The following is a 20,674-nucleotide window of genomic DNA, read 5'->3' on the forward strand; positions in this document are numbered from 1 at the left end:
GGTCATGTAAAGATCATTGTAAAATTCAGTCATGTATGGACTATTGTGGTCAAGCCTTTTTCAGCATGTGATGTAATTTTTAACCCCGCTATGATTGGGAGGTTGATGTAATAATGAAGTCAAATATGTAAACCCATTGTTATTGGGTTATTGATGTAAGTTTGAGTACTTGGTGATAGGACAAGTCATATGAGTCATAGAGTCATGTAATTCATTTACATCCTTCAGAAATTTCAGCATGTGTTCAATGGGAGCATGGTCAGTCTTTAGTGTTCATACTCAATAATTCAGATCTACAGAAGCTTTCATTTAGCATTGGTTAGCCCTTTTCCCTTAATGTCAAAGGGGGAGAGTAACTTGGAGTTTGAAAAGCTTGGTTCTTAGCTTATTGTGTGTTACAGGAATCTATAGGTGGTGGTGACCAAACACCAAAGTGGTTGCCATCATGTCCAAAGGGGGATATTGTTGGAATTATGATTGATGGGTTTTCCTTGATGGCAACCTACTTGATGAAGATGTCAACAGGATTTGTCTGTAGATGTGACAAAGAGTTTGCTAAAAAACATAGCAGTTTAGAGACAGAGAAATGATAAAAATGAAGTTTGAATAAGTATATGCAGGTTTGGTGAAGCAAAGTCGGGTATACACAGGTTCTATGAAGAAAAGTCGAGTATACACAACTTCTATGAAGCAAAGTAGTGTACATACTCAGGTTTGGGGAAGCAAAGTAGAGTATATGTAGGTTTTGTGAAGAAAATTCATGTACACAAATGGGTATGAAGAAGCAAAGGCATGTACAGTTTCCGCACCATGGTATTCTAAATACCAAGGGTCCTTACCATGGTATTTCCTTGTGGTATTGAGCCCAGTAATGGATTTTTGATCCCATCTAAGAAAACCATCAGCTGATGTATGGTTTTTACCTGTGGTATTGGATAAGGACTAAGCTATATAAGGAGATGAAGATCAAAGTGGTAGAAGTGTGCAAGTGATGAATATTTTATGAATAGTTAGAACTGAAGCAAATATTCATGTAATGGGTTGTTGATGTTTTCCTTGATCTAAAGATAAGTATGCACCTGAGAATTTGATGATGGATCAAATCCAATAGATTTTAGATGACAGACTTGATTATGAGGTGATATGATATGTGTTGATAGTGTCTTGACACATGATTTTTCTGTGTATGTTGAGATCTGGGTATGTCTAAAGTTTTATGATGCAACAAATTTTTTTTCTAGTAAATGCATATCTGTATGTGGGTTTTATAGCCTGGATGGCGTGTATACACGTTGGTTTGATATTGGTAAGTCATGTATATATTCTGATCTATACGCAGGTTTGTTTCCTGAAAAGCGTGTATACACGCAGGTTTGTTTTAAGGAAAATGCATATAGGAACTATGGTTTTGATGAAAAGGTTTTCTGGTCAGTTTAAATAGTCTTGTAGTGCTTTTTTGTTTGTCAACAAATTTTTCTTGGCTTAAAAAATGATATTTTGATTAAGGATTGATTGATTGAAGAATGATGATGATACTTGTTGTTTGTGATTGAAGTTCAGTGCAGGTTTTGTGATTCTTTCATAATGATGTACTGGATCTGTATATGATTCAGTATTTATTTCATAGTGATTGTGGTTCTATTTTCATGATTTACTGGTTTAAGATCTGTACGTAGGTGTACTTCATGGAAAGAATGTACACACACGGATTTTCTACTCTAAAGTAACGTATATATTTTAATATATGGTTGATAAGGTTTTGCAGTAACAAAATATGGTTTCGTGATGTGTCGTATGTTGATTGGTATTCTGGTTACAATGATTTGATTGTTTTGGTTATTTAACTTGATTGATTTGGGTTTTAGTTGATTCAATTGATTTAGTGATTGGGTTTTAGTGATTCTCTGGTTTTGTTGGTTCAATGATTGGTTGGTTCAATATTTTTGTTACAGTGATCAATTTCAGTTTTGATGTTTTGTTTGGGCTTAAATGTTGGTAGTGGGCCTAGTCCGAAAATTTGATGAAACATGGCCTAGAATTGTGATGTGTTGTAGCAGGTGGATCCAGTATGAAAATTTATGAAATGTGGTCACCAAAACTGTTGATGGTTGGAGCCTTCAATGAGGAAGTCGAAGCTTCCTTCCAATGGTAGCTGGAAAATCAAATCAAGGGGTTGGAGCTCCCTTCTAGTGAGTGCTAGAGAATGAGCGAAGGTTGTAGCATTCTGCATGTGGGTGCCTACATGCTAGTATGACTCTGTGGCAATACAAGATTGTAAGAAGTTTTTCTTTATATCAAAAAGAAGATAGAGATGACAACAACGGTGGTTTTTTCCCACATTGGATTTCCACCTTAAATGTTGGTGTTCATGTGTGATAATTATGTGTGATCATTTATTTTTTTCTTACTACACATGGTTACTATTATTTAATGCTTAATGACATGTTGATGCATTGACTCATGATAAACAAAAGATGAATTAACTGATAAATATGTTTCACTGGATATACGCTAGTTGTATGAATATTCATCACATACACACATGGGTTCCCTTTGGTAAACTCGCATAAAAAAATTAGGATATGAAATTAAAAAGTTTAATGATTTGAAAATACTGATTAACCCACCCCCCCCATTATTTTTCCCAACAATTCATATCAAAGCAGGTCCTTCGGCGGAAGCTTGATCACTTGAAGGAGATTCGTTAAGATGAGTGGTCATGAAGGAGTATTTTCTATCAGATCTCCTATATTTAATGGAAATAACTTTGTCTTTCAGAAAGTTAAGATGAGATTATACTTGCAGGCACTAAGAGTTGATGTATGGGAAATCGTTGAAAGTGGATATTAATATCCAGCCTCTATTCCTTTAGATACTATAGGAAAGAAACAATATGAAACCAATTCAAAAGTTGTAAATGCCATCTTGGGAAGCCTAGTCGTGTCTGAGTTTGTGAAGGTAATGCAGTTGAACACAACAAAGTGGATGTGGGATAAGATTATCCAAAGTTATGAGGGCGACACCAACTAAACTTCAAACATTCAGAATACAATATGAGACATTAAAAATGCAAGATCATGAAAGCATTGTGGCATTTTTTCTTAGAGTAGATGAAATTGTTAATTCTAGGAGAAATATTTGTGAAGAAATAAAATACGCTACTATTGCTGAAAATATTTTGAGATCTCTGACTCCGATGTTCGACTCCAAAGTCTCTACTATTGAAGAAATGTGTTAAGAAACCAGCTCACAAAAAGATAGAAAAGATAGATGAATGCCTTAGAACTAAGCCTCTTCGAGGGGGCAACCTCCTTTAGATTACACAAATGAACAATTATTGGATGATACAAATGACAATACCTCCTTTCTATATATAGGAGTCTAAGGGTCATAATATAATCAGAGCCGACATAACAATAATAATGTAAGGGCACAATAATAACAACAGTGGGCTTCTATGGGACATAACAGTAACAATATGGGGACTACATGGGTACAACAATATAATAAGGGGGTTGTACTAATAACAATAAGGGGTTACACTAGTAGTATAGGGGCCTAACATGCCCCTTTCCTTCAAAAAGTGTTTTCCTCAATGCTTGGGTAGTTCTTGATGCTTTTGTATAAAATTATTGTCCTCCCATGTGGAATCTTCAGCGAGTAAGTTCTTCCACTTGATGAGATACTCTGAAATTGATTGATTTCGTAACTGTCGAGTTCTTGTTTCTGTGACTTCTCCAGGTTCCAATATGATTTTTCCTTCCTCTTCAAGTTCTGGCAATATTGTTTGAATTGGGATCTTCTACAAATTTTGAATGAGTGGCCACACTTCTTTGTCCTTCTTTCATTCATCCCTTGCTTCATTTATCCAATCTGTTTGGATAATAGAAATAGCACAAAACAATGCTTCCACATTCTCATCCTTTCTTGAGAGTGCATCTGCAACAAAATTTTGCTTCCCTTTTCTATAGATGATGTCAAAGTCATAACCCAACATATTTGTGACCCATTTTTTCTATTCTTCTAAAGATAATATTTGTTCGAAAAAGTATTTAAGACTATCATGATCCATTTTTACCTTGAAGTGTCTTCCCATTGGGTAAGGTTGCCATTTCTTAAGTGCATGTAGTATTGCCAACATTTCCTTCTCATAAATAGCTTGCTTGAGATGTAGCTGTAAAATTACCCAATCACCTACATCAAAAGAAATTTCACTGCGATGTTGATCTACCTGTTGTTTCATTTGATTATGCACCAAAATGGCATTATCCTTTAAAAGTTGGAGAACTTATTTTTGATGCTCAATGTGATGTTTCACTACTTGAACCTTTTTCTTCTTGATATGTCCTTCTATCTTTAGAGTTTGAGGAGGGGTAATTTCTTCCAATGCTTTACAAGATATGGTCAGATTCATTTCTTGATGCTCAATGTGATATTTCACTTCTTGAACATTTTTCTTCTTGATATGTCCTTCTATCTTGATAGTTTGAGGAGTGGTAATTTTGGCCAATGCATTACAAGATATGGTTGGATTCATTTCTTCTTTCTCGATGTCATATTTCACTTCTTGAACCTTTTTCTTCTTGATATTTCCTTCTATCTTGAGAGTTTGGGGAGTGGTAATTCTTGCCAATGCTTTACAAGATATGGTCAGATTCATTTTTTCTTTCTCTGGGGTTGGTTCCTGGTGTATATCCTCTTCTTTTGATGTTTTTTGATCCTTTTCTTCCTCCTCTTCATAATCTATGTAAAATAATTTTTTCTCAGCACACTTATGACCTTTAGTGCATTTGCTATCACAACTATAACAAAGCCCTTTTGCTCTTCCTTCTTCCAATTGTTGTGGTATCTACCTTGTAGGTTGTGGAAGGCTAGGGCTAACAAAAATTTCATCTTTATATTTGTGAGAGCTAGGCTTCCTGGTTTCCATAATTTTGCTTCCCATTTTTCTTACTAACCTGAATGCCTTCTCCAATGAATTAGGTTCCCAAAGGTGAACCTCATGTTGGATATTATTCTTTAAAGTCCCTATGAACACATCAATCCTATGCTTCTCTAGAATATATTTTACCCTTATGTTCAATTTTTGGACGTCCTCAATGTGCTCCATCATTGAACCCTTCTTTTTGAGATTTATCAATTGGCTAAAAAAAGTGTTGCCTTTTGTATCCTCATATTGTGCTATCATTTCTTTCATAAAAGTTGCCCAAGTGACAAATTTTTTACGAGAGCAAAGCCATCGATACCATACAAATTGATTTGGTTCTAAGTATAAAGTTGCAATACGTACCTTTTGTGTGTTTTTCACATTATGGAGATCAAAAAATTGCTCCATCTGTAGTATCCATGCTCCGGGATCCTTGCCATCAAACTTCCTCATATCAATTTTTGGAACATGGTGGGTCTTCAATCCAACATTAGAGTCTATGAAAGCATGATTAACATTTATTTTGTTCTCATCATGAGTTTCCTTTACTACCCTTTCACCATTAGTGACCATTTCTTGTAGCAACTTATTCAAATTTATCTTCAATTCTTCCATCTTATCGTCCATGCCATTCATCTTAGCTTCCATGCCATCCATCTTAGCTTCCACCTTAACTTGCATTCCATTCATATTAGCTTCACACCATTCATCTTGGCTCCATTTACCTTTAGTGAGAATGAAATTTGTTGTACTTGGTCTTGTAATTTTGATATATCATGTTGCATTTCGTCTCAAATGGGTTTTTTTTTTCGCTTCTGAAATGTCGCAGAATAAAAGTTATAGCAAAAATTCCATGATGACCTGTTTGGAGTAGTGAAACCCTAGAATCCAAAACTCTGATCAAATTAGGCCACAATGTTAGGATATCTAACCCTAGAATCCAAAGCTCTCACACTTGATCAAATTGATCGAATATTGACAACATTTGAGATGAGGAAAGGTGGTCCTTCAAACATGACAGAAACAACATTCAAAGCTACTACAAAAGGAAAAGAAAAAGAAGAATCAAGTTCTGTATCAGAAGAAGAAGGGGCAAACTTCATAAAGAAACTCCAAATGGGTACTGGACGATTCAGAGGTAAGATTCCATTGCAATATTTTTCTTGTGGTAGAGTTGGTCATTACGTTGTTAAGTGTCCCTATAGAGAAAATTAGGAGAAAGGAAAAGAAGCAGAAAAAATATTTATGAAAAGGTATGAAAACAAGAGAAGTTTTTATACACATGAATATAGCGATGGTCTTTCAAATGGTGAAGAAGGTGAGTCTCATCAAGGTTATCACTTATGGAATTTGAAGATAAAAGTAATAATGCATTTGATGGCCTAGAAGAAAATGGTACTTTTATTGAAAATGTTGATAGGAATATATCTGATGTAGTAAGAGTTATAAATATCAACAAATATAGTGATGGTCTTTCAAATGGTGAAGGAGATGAGTCTCATCAAGGTTATCACTTATGGAATTTGAAGATAAAAGTAACTAGCATTTGCACCCAATGTTGCAAAGAAGACGCCGTAAGGCATAGCGTGTGGAAGAATATTGAAATGTGAAAAGGCTTTTGCGGGCTTTTTTGAAAGCAAGGGTCGATGATTTCGAGTCTTAATTCAAGGTAGACATGCCAAAAACCATTGAAATGGAATGTAAGTAGCCATAAATATGCATCAATATTCAAATGGGAAATTAAGTTAATATGCGAACAACAACTGGGAAGCCATATTGATATGGAAAGGGCTAGTTAAAAAACCTGGGAAAAGAAGATCTGAAATGAAAGGGGTTTGTGCTCAAGGTGGTTAATGTTATTCTTCCAAAATAAAGAAACAAATGATACATAAAAACTGAAGTGAATTTATGGTATATCTGACCTGGAGAGGCTGCTTGCAATCTTCGAATGCATCACAGCAGTGGCAAATGAAGAATTGGAAAATCTAAAATCTGACAATATATCTGCAGCTGATGAAAATGGTGGTGGTGAATGACAAGAAGGAAAGGTTCCCTATCCCATTCTTTTTAAAGCCTTCGGATTAAGTTATGATCTCAAACCAGCGATGTCGAGTGATGTACTTGGAATGACTCTCAGCAACCTGGAAGAGCTTCAACCTCTTGAACAGAATTTGAAGCTTTTTGAACAAGCATAACATTTTCTTTTTGGTTAGAAAATATTTGTGAATAATGTTGAATATTCCTAACACGAAATGTCAAGTCGACAGGAAGGAATAAAATCACACTATTTGTGAAGTTAGGTATTGCCTGTGTTATGTACCATTGCTCAAATCAAGGGACTTACACTAAACCTCATTTCAACATTCCTATAGATGCTAGCAAAACGGGCAATGTTTCTCGATTTTTCAATCATAGTTGCTCTCCAAATCTTTTCTGGCAACCTATTGTCTATGATCATCATGATACCCAATTCCCACATATTATGTTTTTTGCCGTTGAAAATATTCCCCCTCTGACAGAGCTGACATATGATTATTGTGGACATGGGGTGAACAAAGGTGCTGGAAAGAGAAAAGGAGGCTTATGTGGAGCATCTGATTGCAGAGGAAAATTTTGGTAGGAATCTGTTGGAGGGTTATTGCAATTCAAGAGGCGCACACCTTTTTATATGCTTTTTCCCAGATGTTAAATCGTTTGTACCACCACATGATTCAAACTGCTAGAATCAGTCGAAATGGTATGATGCGCATTAGCCCTTGAATGGAGGACAGAAGTAGTTGTTTAAAGAGCTGATTTAAGAATGCTATTTTTCTGATAAGTATATTATAACTGAACAGTAGCGTTGCAATGAATCTGGTTTGTGTAGTTTGCAATGATTTCTTTTCTTTTAAATCTGAAAATGATTTCTTTAATTCTATTCAATGGTATACTTAAAGCTTGAAAAAATAAGCTATAATCCGTCTTACAATTTAATCTGTGGACTCGCCTTCTGGTCTGGTCTTTGAAGCCTCAGTGAGGTTGGGGAACATACATCCATTATTTCTCTATACATCCATTATTTCTCTTAGGCTACAGACAGGTTTATCATATCCATTATTTCTCTTAGGCTACAGACAGGATTTATCATCTCGAGACATCATTTTTTAGAGCAACAAAAGATATTTATATAAAAAGGGCTGCGGCAAAGACAGGCAACTAGGGCAAAATTAATGCAAAATCTTAATAAAGTTTAGATCTGAAGGGCACTAGATTTGATTTGAAAAGAATGAAATAAATAGAAAGCTTTCAATGGGGGCAGGGTAGAGGAGCAGTTCATCTCAATAACCCTCTTCATGATATACCAGTATTCCTTTAAATTCCACTTCCCTAGCTCTCTTTTTTGTTGACGAGTTTGCCAGCTGCGTTCATCCATATTCCGCTTGATAGGAGTATTTCGGATTTCCGACTGAATGAAGTTCGGGGAAAGCTCGGCTGTGATTCTGATTCCCACTAGTTCCTTCCGTTAATAATGCCGCATTGTTATTCACCTACATCCCTAATACACCGCATCAGCCCTTTCTTTAACATGCCCCGCTCATAATGGACACAACACCCATTTATACGGTTGCAGAGCACCCTTAGAATCTCGCACAGAGCTGCCAAGAGAACCAGGTGAGATCACAGAGGGAGCTCCCTTTTTCGCCCAGGGTTGTCTATTGCCGCAATCCTGAAGAATCCAAAGCTGAGACTAAGATGCATCACAATATCAAAAATCCCCGGAGTGGACGCCTGTCCCTCAGATATAACCCACACTGCTCAATGGACTGAGCCTCCACGGTCCTCATGATTCACACAAGCGACAATGGGGAGAGAGTAATGTTAGACTACCTTGTCATAAATAACCATTGTTTCGATCTTCAAATATCAGCCACGAGGGTGATTCCGGAGAATCCCCAAAATGTCTAAAGTTGCACTGTTGCAGAGGTGAAAGGTGCTCCCATTTAATAGACAATAACCCAAGCAACCATATTCGTGAAACCACCAAAAAATTACAGCTTTTCCATCATACCGAATGACTCCTTCAGTATCTTGCTTATCACTACAACAAACTGAATTTTCATTTTTATCTAGTTCATAACATGCAATAAAAATAAAAGACAAAGCAAAGGCTAAAAGAAAAACTCCATTGCTTCAACTTCGTGGACATCAAGAATTTAAGAAAGAAAGATGTTAACAAAGCAATCAACAAGTTCTCACGTGAAGGCAATGTTATAGATACATCTGATGGCATTTGTCACCATTTGTTTTGAAGGTGTATCTTTCCAAGTTAAATACACCAAATCATAAGATACAAGAATGACACAGGTCTATTTGAGGCATTATATTTATCTCAAGTTTTATTAATTTTTCTATGCTAAGGTTAGCTACAGTCAGGCTTGAAAGCATTAGCAGCTAGACAATGGTGGCTTTGGTTCAAAGGGTGCTCTCAGCTCTAATTATTGAAGACTGCCTCCAAGAAGCCAGCATATTTCTATGTGATGGACGACAAGACAGCTCTGTTCAATGCACTAGTGAGGATTCTCCTTATGATACTATCTAGATTAGCAGTGACACTAAGAACACAAACAGCCACAATGCCTCACGTAAATGGCTCCTCAAAATCTCAGAATATATACCATGATTTCAAAAAAAATTGGGGAAATGTTACCTTGTAAGCCTTTTCCAAATTTACGCATAGCATCCAAATTCAATAACAGAGCAGAGATTAAACTGCATGCAAGATGATCCAAGAACAAGTAGTAAAGAAAAAATTACCAACACTTCCTCCAAGGTGCGTAGAATATTGAATTCAGGTGTGCCCTGTTCTCATAAAGGCGTTGAATAGCTTGCCTCGATCTTACAATTTCTTTTGCCAAATTCTGCCCAAGAAAATTTTGACCACAATGAATCAGCAAATTAATTAACTAGAAGCAGACCTTGCAAGAAAAGTTCTTATTGAATATTTGGTTTTAGGCAACTAAATAAACAAAAAAAAATTCCCAGCTAAACAGAGATGCCTCTTTTACAATGACCAAGGCTTATAGTACAAGACTATGCCCAAACTGTACATTTTGATTCAATGAGAAGTAAGCTCCTGGAATTAGTTAAAATGAATGTTGGTGAATCACCAATGGATGACTAATCTAAAGGTGTGCAAAACGATATCAAGAGAAGGAAGGATCTGATTTCTTTTATCTAGAAGTTCCAGCTCATCTGAATACTATGCCCTCTTTCCCATTTCATGGCAGTAAGAAGTTAACGTTTCCTCCATATATTTATGCAATCCCAATCATCACTTTGGGAGTAATTATTGTATACTCTCTTTTGTTGGTTTGTGAATACAAGTGTAAATTCCACAGAGAGAAAGGAACATGAGGTGCAAGAAAAGTTCCTTAAAGGTCAAGGGAGTTTCCCTCTGGAGAGGCTGCTTGCAATCTTCCAATGCATCACAGCAGTGGCAAATGAACAATTGGAAAATCTACAAGCTGACAATATATCTGCAGCTGATGAAAATGGTGGTGGTGAATGACAAGAAGGACAGGTTCCCTACCCCATTCTTTTTAAATCCTTCGGATTATGTTAGGATCTCAAAACATTGCTCTCCTTCCACCGTGAAAAAAACTGCATTCTTAAACACATATATACCTAAAACCTTGAAATAAAGACTGGCCTTTGCTATCCTTCCATAGTGAAACAAACTGCATTTTTAAACACATATATACCTAAAATATTAAAATAAATACCCACCTACTATGGCCAAAAGTTCCCATCAAAATATGTTTACAGTTCTATGGGTGGTTATGAATCTATATCATCTATTAATTACACTAAACCATCCATTCATTCATCCAACAACAATGAAGCAATCTACTTTTGTTTTATTGTTCCACTGAATTTAATAGGCTGATTCCTTGGGCAGCGAGCCTCAAATTATATTACTGTTCCACTGAATTTAATAACAGTCGTGATATAATTTATAATGAAAGACTAAATTCCTCTTAGTATAATGATATTTCTACTTTAAAAGAACAAACAATTTGCCGAATAAAAAACCTGGGAAAAGAAGATCTGAAATGAAAGGGGTTTGTGCTCAAGGTGGTTAATGTTATTCTTCCAAAATAAAGAAACAAATGATACATAAAAACTGAAGTGAATTTATGGTATATCTGACCTGGAGAGGCTGCTTGCAATCTTCGAATGCATCACAGCAGTGGCAAATGAAGAATTGGAAAATCTAAAATCTGACAGTATATCTGCAGCTGATGAAAATGGTGGTGGTGAATGACAAGAAGGAAAGGTTCCCTATCCCATTCTTTTTAAAGCCTTCGGATTATGTTATGATCTCAAACCAGCGATGTCGAGTGATGTACTTGGAATGACTCTCAGCAACCCTTGAAGAGCTTTGGAGCAGCTTCTAAAGACATTATGTATCAACCTCTTGAACAGAATTTGAAGCTTTTTGAATAAGCATAACATTTTCTTTTTGGTTAGAAAATATTTGTGAATAATGTTGAATATTCCTAACACGAAATGTCAAGTCGACAGGAAGGAATAAAATCACACTATTTGTGAAGTTAGGTATTGCCTGTGTTATGTACCATTGCTCAAATCAAGGGACTTACACTAAACCTCATTTCAACATTCCTATAGATGCTAGCAAAACGGGCAATGTTTCTCGATTTTTCAATCATAGTTGCTCTCCAAATCTTTTTTGGCAACCTATTCTCTATGATCATCATGATACCCAATTCCCACATATTATGTTTTTTTCCGTTGAAAATATTCCCCCTCTGACAGAGCTGACATATGATTATTGTGGACATGGGGTGAACAAAGGTGCTGGAAAGAGCAAAGGATGCTTATGTGGAGCATCTGATTGCAGAGGAAAATTTTGGTAGGAATCTGTTGGAGGGTTATTGCATTTCAAGAGGCGCACACCTTTTTATATGCTTTTTCCCAGATGTTAAATCGTTTGTACCACCACATGATTCAAACTGCTAGAATCAGTCGAAATGGTATGATGCGCATTAGCCCTTGAATGGAGGACATAAGTAGTTGTTTAAAGAGCTGATTTAAGAATGCTATTTTTCTGATAAGTATATTATAACTGAACAGTAGCGTTGCAATGAATCTGGTTTGTGTAGTTTGCAATGATTTCTTTTCTTTTAAATCTGAAAATGATTTCTTTAATTCTATTCAATGGTATACTTAAAGCTTGAAAAAATAAGCTATAATCCGTCCTACAATTTAATCTGTGGACTCGCCTTCTGGTCTGGTCTTTGAAGCCTCAGTGAGGTTGGTGAACATACATCCATTATTTAACTCTGTAAACAAAACCTAAACCAAAAATAGCTTAAGATGCAAAAGCCGCAAACCCAACCCAGTTATATACATCCCCTCTTAGCACAATTCGGACTGAAAAGAGATTCTGGCAATGAACTCATATACTAACAAGGCATCCATAAGATATAAGCCTTCCAGACCTTTCAAATTTATTTTAAAACTTTGCCCAGAATCAATCAATCAGTCAAGCCCAGGATGTATATACCGTCAATTTATGGTATATCTGACCTGCCCTCTCCACATCTGCAACTTGGGGTACATCATCAATGTGCATAGGGCTCTTATAACCAACAACATGCAAAGGACTCATCCAAGTTCAATTATTTTAAGTGATGTGATGAGCTCTATTCTAATGACTTCGAACTTTGTTATTGAAGCTAAACTCTAAACAATTCTTCTAAGACTAAATTCCTCTTAGTATAATGATATATCTACTCTAAAAGAACAAACATTTTGCCGAATAAAAAACCTGGAATTTTGCAGCGAGCCTCAAATTATATTATTGTTCCACTGTGTTCCACTGAATTTAATAACAGTCGTGATATAATTTATAATGAAAGGCTATGGGTCTGATTAGGCTGATTCCTTGGGCATCGGGCCTCAAATTATATTGATGATATGAACCGCATAATCAATTGAATGGGATGGTTACAAATATACAAAGTTGCATTTGCATCCTCCAATGCACAATAAATTGACCCAAGCAATAGAATAGACCAAGCTGAAGGGAACTTGAATAGGCTATGAGAAAATCGATGAAGAAGAAATCCAATCGGAGAAATTCCCTTTACTAATGTCGTGTGTCGTCTATAAGATTGTGAAGGCACAGCCCTACAACTCCAATAATGAAGAATTACCTGTAATCAAAACCTATTGAATAAAGAATTTTCTGTAAACAAAACTTTTGTGAAGTCACAGCCCTACACCTCTAATAATGAAGCTTTACCTGTAATAAAAACCTATTGAATAAAGAATTTTCTATAAACAGAACTTTTCTGAAGGCACAGCCCTACACCTCCAATAATGAAGAATAGCATGTAATCAAAACCTGTTGAATAAAGAACTCTGTAAACAAAACCTAAACCAAAAATAGCTTAAGATGCAAAAGCCGCAAACCCAACCCAGTTATATACATCCCCTCTTAACACAATTCGGACTGAAAAGAGATTCTGGCAATGAACTCATATACTAACAAGGCATCCATAAGATATAAGCCTTCCAGACCTTTCAAATTTATTTTAAAACTTTGCCCAGAATCAATCAATCAGTCAAGCCCAGGATGTATATACCGTCAAACCTTTATTCAAATCTGGTCAGGCCAGAGGAAGGTCCCGAATAAAAAACCTGGAAAAAGAAGATCTGCAATGAAAGGGGTTTGTGTAGCAAGGAAACCAGAGAGGAGTTAAGAATAGGCAGAGGAACGAACCGAAAAATGTGAAGGCCGGCCGACCCCAAACTTTCTTTCGCCTTACAAATGCGTGCTATTTTCTGTGTTTTTTCCTTGCGCACAGGGTTGCTATGGACATGGATAGGCCGAAGGAGCGTGCGATTCGCGAGGCAGGTGGGAATAAGAAAAAACAATGCATCAGATTTTCCACATAGCCTTCAAATAGGTACAAAGAGTAGGGAAGAAAGACATGAAGAGTCTCTGCCAAGAGTCTCATCGCCAGCAGAAGAGTCTCATTGCCAGCAGGCAGTCTCTGGGAAGAGTCTCATCGCCAGCAGAAGAGTCTCATCGCCAGCAGGCCAGGCCTGGCCTTTCATGCCCCATTACCATGGAAAAACCATTTTTTCTATGAAAAACAGATAAAACGAACGGCAGAAAACACTCCAATCATCTAACACATAGAATCAATGGCTGAGGATCGCACACGTCACATCTTAGGGATGTCTTTCTCAGAGGGAACGCCTTACGGCGTAATAATGCATTTGATGGCCTAGAAGAAAATGGTACTTTTATTGAAAATGTTGACAAGAATATATCTGATGTAGTAAGAGTTATAAATATCAACAAATATTCAAGTTTGGGAGCAACCCAGTTTTTATTGATTAAGAATGAAGAAGGAGAACCATCATCAGGTATGGGTTTTTGTTCAAAATGTGATACATTTCCTTGTCTATGCATTAATGATAGTGATGATGATAGTGAAACTACTGAACTCGAACTTGTGGGTAAAAGTGAAAGGAGGCACTCTAAAGAGAAAACAGATTCAAAAATGATGCCTATTGAAGCAGCAGAACAAGGCAAGTTAGAATCAATGGACAATGCATATGTGCCTATTCTAAGCAAAGATAATTATCAAAAATGGAAAGGAAAGATAAAATATACTCTAATGAATCTTGATGTCTAGCATCTAGTGTGCAATGGTTACACCAAGTTTCCTCCATAATACAAGGAAGTGCAAAAGAACAATAAGGCTTAGAGTGACATCTTTTGTAGCTTATATGATTCAACATTGAATAAGGTTATTCATTATACTACTCCAAATAAAGTGTGGGATAACCTACAAGAAATACATGAAGAAGACCCAGGTAATCCTATATCTAACATTGTGTCCAAAATGATAGATGGAGTTGTTGATTCAAAAGAATATAGGTTAGAGGAAATTTTTGATCTTAGAACAAAACTTGATCTTGCTTTGCAAAATATTGTTAATCTTAAAGATAAGTTGTAGGCTTATGATCACAAGGATCATGTTGGTATGGTATCTAACCAATATTGTGAAGGTATTGAAGCCGAAGTCATCTCTCTAAGTGCAGATCATGAAAAATCAGATAAGCGGAATGAATAACTACTTCAAGCATTTGAACAATAAGAAAATGGGCTGAAAGAAGAGATTCTCAAATTAAAGCTGCAAATGGAGGGAGGAAGAAAGGTTGAAGAAATTATGAAGAAGCATTATCTAGAAAAGGAAAATCAATATTGGGTTGAGGTAAATATCCTAAAAGGTAAATTAGAAGAAAGAGGTAAACATTTGCAATTTCAAGATAGTACTAAGATTTTGGATAGTATTCTTAATAGTCAAAGGTCTCTTGCCATCAACTCTGGTCTTGGTTTTCATGAAACTTTTGAAGGAGAATCTTGTTCACAAGCTGAGGTAGGGAATTCTAATGAAAATTTTGAAATGCTCAACAAAGAGATAAGAAGTCAACCTCATCAACAATCAAGGAAAGAAAGTATTCAAAGAAAATCATTTACTCCTAACTATAGAAGTGTTAATCGATTTTATCCTCTGATCAATAATGTTGAATGTCCTATATGTCATACTTATGGATATGTTGTACCAAATTTCAAAAGTAGAATGTTTCAAGCTAATAAATGTCTCACAGAAAGATTATCAGCTTTCAGGTACTTTAAGGGTTATTGTTTTCCTTGTGATATGTTTGGTCACAAAGCCATTGATTGCAATAGAAGGAATATAGATAAGATGTTATTCTTGTAACAAGTTTGGGCATGTAGTGAAATAATGTAGGAAAAACTCTATCGATCACTACAAACAATGTGGTTAGAAAACGAATAAGAAAATTAGTGTCAGAAGAATTGAAAAAGATGGATCCTCCAACATTTATCATAATCAGTAGGAAAAAGAAGAATAGATAAGGTGTGGTTTTGCTCTCTGCTCATTTAAATATGAAGATGAATGGTACATAGATAGTGGATGCTCTCATCACATGACTGGAGATAAGAGTAAAATGGAGTCTCCTAGGAAAAACCAACATGGTAATGTTAGTCTTGGAACTAATGTTTCAACAAAAGTTCTAGGACAAGGTAAGGCCAGAGTTAATAAAACTAGAGGAGCAGTTGATTCCTTATTAGTTCAAGGGCTAAAGCAGAATATTCTAAATGTAGGTCAAATAGAATATAAGGGAAATATAACTGTGTTTGCATCAACCAAGTACAAGCTTATGAATGAATTAACTGGAAAATTCATAGCTAGGGGATGTAGAAATCCAGAAAAATGATATATTTTTGAAGAACGAAATTTTCATAAATATGAGAAAGATTAAGACTCGGAGTAAAAGAAGATGGTGCATATTGCAGTCCCTACCTCTTAAATGAAAATTTCTCATAGTGGTTATGCAAGTGGTAAGAGGTACTTGATCTCATGAAAATAGAAGATGATTATCATGTCCTTATAATCAGTGATGTGTAATCTCAAGGGAAGTAATACATGTTTGTCTTGATGATGATTCGCATGGCTTATTTTTTCATGTTTCTTATACTACTGATAGTGCCTCTGGTGTAGTAATAGTGCACAGGTATAGACAGAACAGACTCAGGGGGAGCTGAAGGTGTGAAATTTCAATATTTCACTTTCTATACAATGATCCCATAAAGAAAAGTCGCATATATACGTGAGTTCTGAACTAAACATTCACATATATATTGGTATCATGAAGAAATAGTGGGACAAACTCGGGAAAAGGGATCAATATGCTTCAGTCAATTATTTTTTGGCTTTCTTATTCTGATGGTTGATGATTACAGTCTATTGTTGATATTTAGAGGTGCTTTTGGCCTTTATAAGTTATTGATACCTTGATGGATGACTGGTTGATGAAGATATTTTGATAATTATTACTAATATATGAGATGATATGACCAGATCTAACAGTGAAGAGTTGGCACAAGTTTGGGGGGAGCATTTTCTATGCTTCTAATAATCCATTGGTGGCATTATGTGTGTGATGCTTCTTATGTTGTTGAAGCTCTTGATCATGATATCTTCTTGAGTTGCATATTGGTGAAATACGTTTTTGATGAAGTGTTGTTGGTGTAATAATTCTTCTTTAGATGAATAATGATGTTGCTAATACATGGTTATTATGCTATTGCTACATCTATTGGATGATACTTGGAAACATGACATTTTTTATGATGATGAAGAATGATGCTACACTTCCCTATCTTACTTTTTGATGATACGCTTGTTGTTGTTGTTGCACACCTGGTCACAGATTGATGATATTGAAGCTACATTATCTTATCTTGCAAATTGATGATGGAAATGTACATATTGTTGTTCTTGGTGCTGCTAACTGATGCTTATGGTGCAAATCTTGTTGGCTTTATGAAGCATGTGTTGTACTTGATGGCAACCCACTTGTAGCAGAACAACTCACTCATACATGGTAACTAGATGAATCTACAAAAGAGATATCAGATGTGATAGAATGCATGACAAGTAGTATCTATAGATGTGATGAAATGCAGGACAGCTTCAAGGAATCAGTTTAGAAGGAAACTCTCTCAAATGAAAGATCACAGTATAGCAGGTAAACACCAAGAATGAAGAAAGAAAGGTATACGCAGGTTCACTATATACCAAGTCGCGTATATACGTAGGTTCACGTACACATGCACTTTCACAAGAGGAAAGGCGCGTACATGTCAGAAACTTGGTTTTGGTTCGTGGTATTTGGTCCATGGTATTGATCCAAGGTATCTTGTCCGATGTGTTGACCCCAGGTATTTGGTCCATGGTATTGATTCCAAGTGGTTTTGGACCATGGTATTGAGCAAGGCCTAAGACTATAAAAGGAGGTGAAGATCATTAGGCAAGGGCACTCAACAATTGAATATCTAATGAAGAGCAAGATCTAGTATGCTGGTTATGGTTTTGTGATGCTTTGCTTGATCTGAACCAGGGATGCACCTATGTGGTTGATGATGGATGATGGACCGGAATCATGAAGGCTTAAATGTATTAGCATTATGTGGTTTGATCTTGAACATGCTAGATACTGACGCATGCTTTTATTATTTAAATGTGATGATCTAGGTATGAATGAAGTCTGAAATAGTTGTGATGCTTTAAGTTAGCATTTCGAGATCTATACGCAGGTTGGCTTTGGTAAAATAGCGTATACACTCTGGTTTAGCATACAGAAGTAGCGTATACATCATAGAATGAAACTTGCAGATTGGTACACTGGATCCCCTTGGAAAAAGGGCGTATACATGCTAGTTTGACCTATGAATGTAGCGTATATCTTCTGAAGTATGATCTATAAGGTTTCTTTTTGTTGTTGCAGTGTTCAAGATTATGTATTGTGTTTTGGTGACTATTTTCTGCTGACAGTATTCTACCTATTCAGATTGGTTTATTGTGATTTTCTTTAGTGTTGATGAATGAAATCTAATGATGGATTAGGATCATGATGAATTATCTTTATGTGATCTGATGGACTAGATCTGGTTGCTAACACACGTATTATCCTTTTGTATGTAATGATATGGGTATGTCTGAAGTCGGGAAGTGCAGCAAAGTTATAAGTATTTGATGACATATACACTGGTTCTCTTTGGTGAAGTTGCATATACACGTTGGTTCAGCACTTCCATGTAGTGTATGCACTCTGACGCATGGTTTTTGATGATACAGTTGGCTCTGAATATTGTTGCAGAGTTTTGGGTTCTGCTCTATGTTCTGGTGACTGTGTTTTGATGATAGGGTTTCAGTAACTAAGTTGTTGGGTGATTCAGAGAGTAATGATTGAGTATTTAATGAATGGGTAATGCAATAGTTGTATTACAATGGTGATTGATTTTGAGCTTCAATGTTGTTGATGGGTCCAGTATGAAAATTGGATGAAATGTGGCCTTCAGATTATGGTGTTGTGTTCCAAGAGTATCCAGTCTGAAAATTTATGAAACATGGTACCTGGAGGAAGAAAGAAGGTCGTAGCCTTCTGTAGGTTGGCACCTATGTACTAGTAAATATATTGGCTAGTACAAGAGCTAGGGGGTTATGGCTCCCTTCCAGTAGAAGCTGGAGAATGAAATAAGGTTGTAGCCTTCTACAGGTAGAAGCCTACGTACTAGTATGAGTCTGCACCAGTACATTGTTGTAAATAGATTTTCTTATTATTAAAAGAAGACAGAGACGACAACAGCAGGTGGTTTTTACCCACATTGGGTTTCCACCTTACATCTTGGTGTTCATGTGTGATGGTTCTTTCTATTATTAACTGCACATGGTTACTGTTGAATGTTTAATAAAGTACTGATACTCAGATTAAAGATCAACATTTGATGAATTAACAGAATCATTAGTTTGCTAGATATACGTTTGTTTCCTTAAACACAGTTGCGTACACATGCGGGTTGCCTTCATTGAAGTAGCGTATATGAAATTGAGTAAGAAATTGTAAAAAGATTATTGACTTGACTAATACCACCCCCCCCCCCCCCCCCCCCCCCACCCCCTCTCAGTATTATTTCCAACAAATCCTACATATTATATGATGGTTGTTGAAGACTATTGATCTTGTTACCTCACTATAGAGGTATTTGGTCTTGGTTATACATGTCATATTTCTCATTTGATGTAAAGGTCATGTAAAGACCTATGATGTAATCATTGTAAAACTCATTAATTTATGGACTATTGTGGTCAAGCATTTTTTGGCATGTGATATAATTTGTAACCCCACTTTGATTGGGAGGTTGATGTAATAATGAAGTCAAATATGTAAACCCATTATGATTGGGTGATTGATGTAATTTCAAGTAATTGGTGATAAGACAAGTCATATGAGTCATAGTTCATCTAATTCATTGTACATCCTTCAGAAATTTCAGCACGTGCTCAGGGGGAGCATGGTTGGTCTTCAGTGTTCATACTCAATAGTTTAGATCTACATAATCCTTCATTCAGCATTGGTCAGCCATTTTTCCTTGATGTCAAAGGGGAAGTGTAGCTTGGTGTTTAAAGAGATTGGTGGTTAACTTGATGTATTTTACATGTATCTATAGGTGGTGGTGACCAAACACCAAAGTGGTTTCCATCAAGTCCAAAGGGGGAGGTTGTTGGCATTATGAATGATGGGTTTTCCTTTGATGGAAACCTACTTGATGAGTTATCCTTTGATGGAAACCTACTTGATGAAGATGTCAACAAGATGTGTCTACAGATGTGATAAAGAGTTTGATCAAAGGCATAGTAATACAAAGTTAGAGAAATGATAAAAATGAGGTAAAGTTGAGTAGACACAGGTTCTATGAAGCAAAGTAGTGTACACAGTTAGGTTTGGTGAATAAAAGTAGAATATACGTGGATTCTGTGAAGAAAATCTGCGTACACATGCAGGTATGAAGAAGAAAAGGCACGTACAATTTCCGCACCATGGTATTCTAAATACCAAGGGTTCTTACCATGGTATTTTCCTGTAGTAATGAGCCCAATAATGAATGTTTTGATCCCTTCTAAGAAAACCATCAGCTAGAGTATGGATTTGACCTGTGGTATTGGATCATGGCTAAGATATATAAAGAGATGAAGATCAAACTGGTAGAAGTGTGCAAGTGATGAATATTTTATGATTAGTTAGATCTGAAGAAAATATGCGTGTAATAGGATGTTGATGTTTTTATTGATCTAA

The 20,674-nt window shown here is 36.1% G+C and overlaps 1 protein-coding gene and 1 long non-coding RNA gene across 3 annotated transcripts in view; both read right to left on the reverse strand.

The window, feature by feature from the left end:
* LOC149171891 (3-hydroxyisobutyryl-CoA hydrolase-like protein 5) overlaps nt 1-20,674 on the reverse strand; it is a 209,177-nt gene that overhangs the window by 17,815 nt on the left and 170,688 nt on the right. The window lies entirely within an intron of this gene.
* LOC149171892 (uncharacterized) lies at nt 7,881-13,696 on the reverse strand. Of its 2 annotated transcripts, none has more exons than XR_016259031.1 (2): nt 13,579-13,696; nt 7,881-9,825 (listed from the first exon to the last, which is right to left on the reverse strand). It is a non-coding gene; the product is annotated as an uncharacterized LOC149171892 (long non-coding RNA). The 2 variants fall into 2 exon arrangements; XR_016259030.1 differs by having other exon boundaries at nt 13,587-13,690.

The sequence above is a fragment of the Pinus tabuliformis genome, chromosome 4_2 (assembly GCF_031772625.1).
Source record: "Pinus tabuliformis cultivar Carrire ecotype Pingquan chromosome 4_2, CPIR1, whole genome shotgun sequence".
NCBI classification, from domain to species: domain Eukaryota; kingdom Viridiplantae; phylum Streptophyta; class Pinopsida; order Pinales; family Pinaceae; genus Pinus; species Pinus tabuliformis.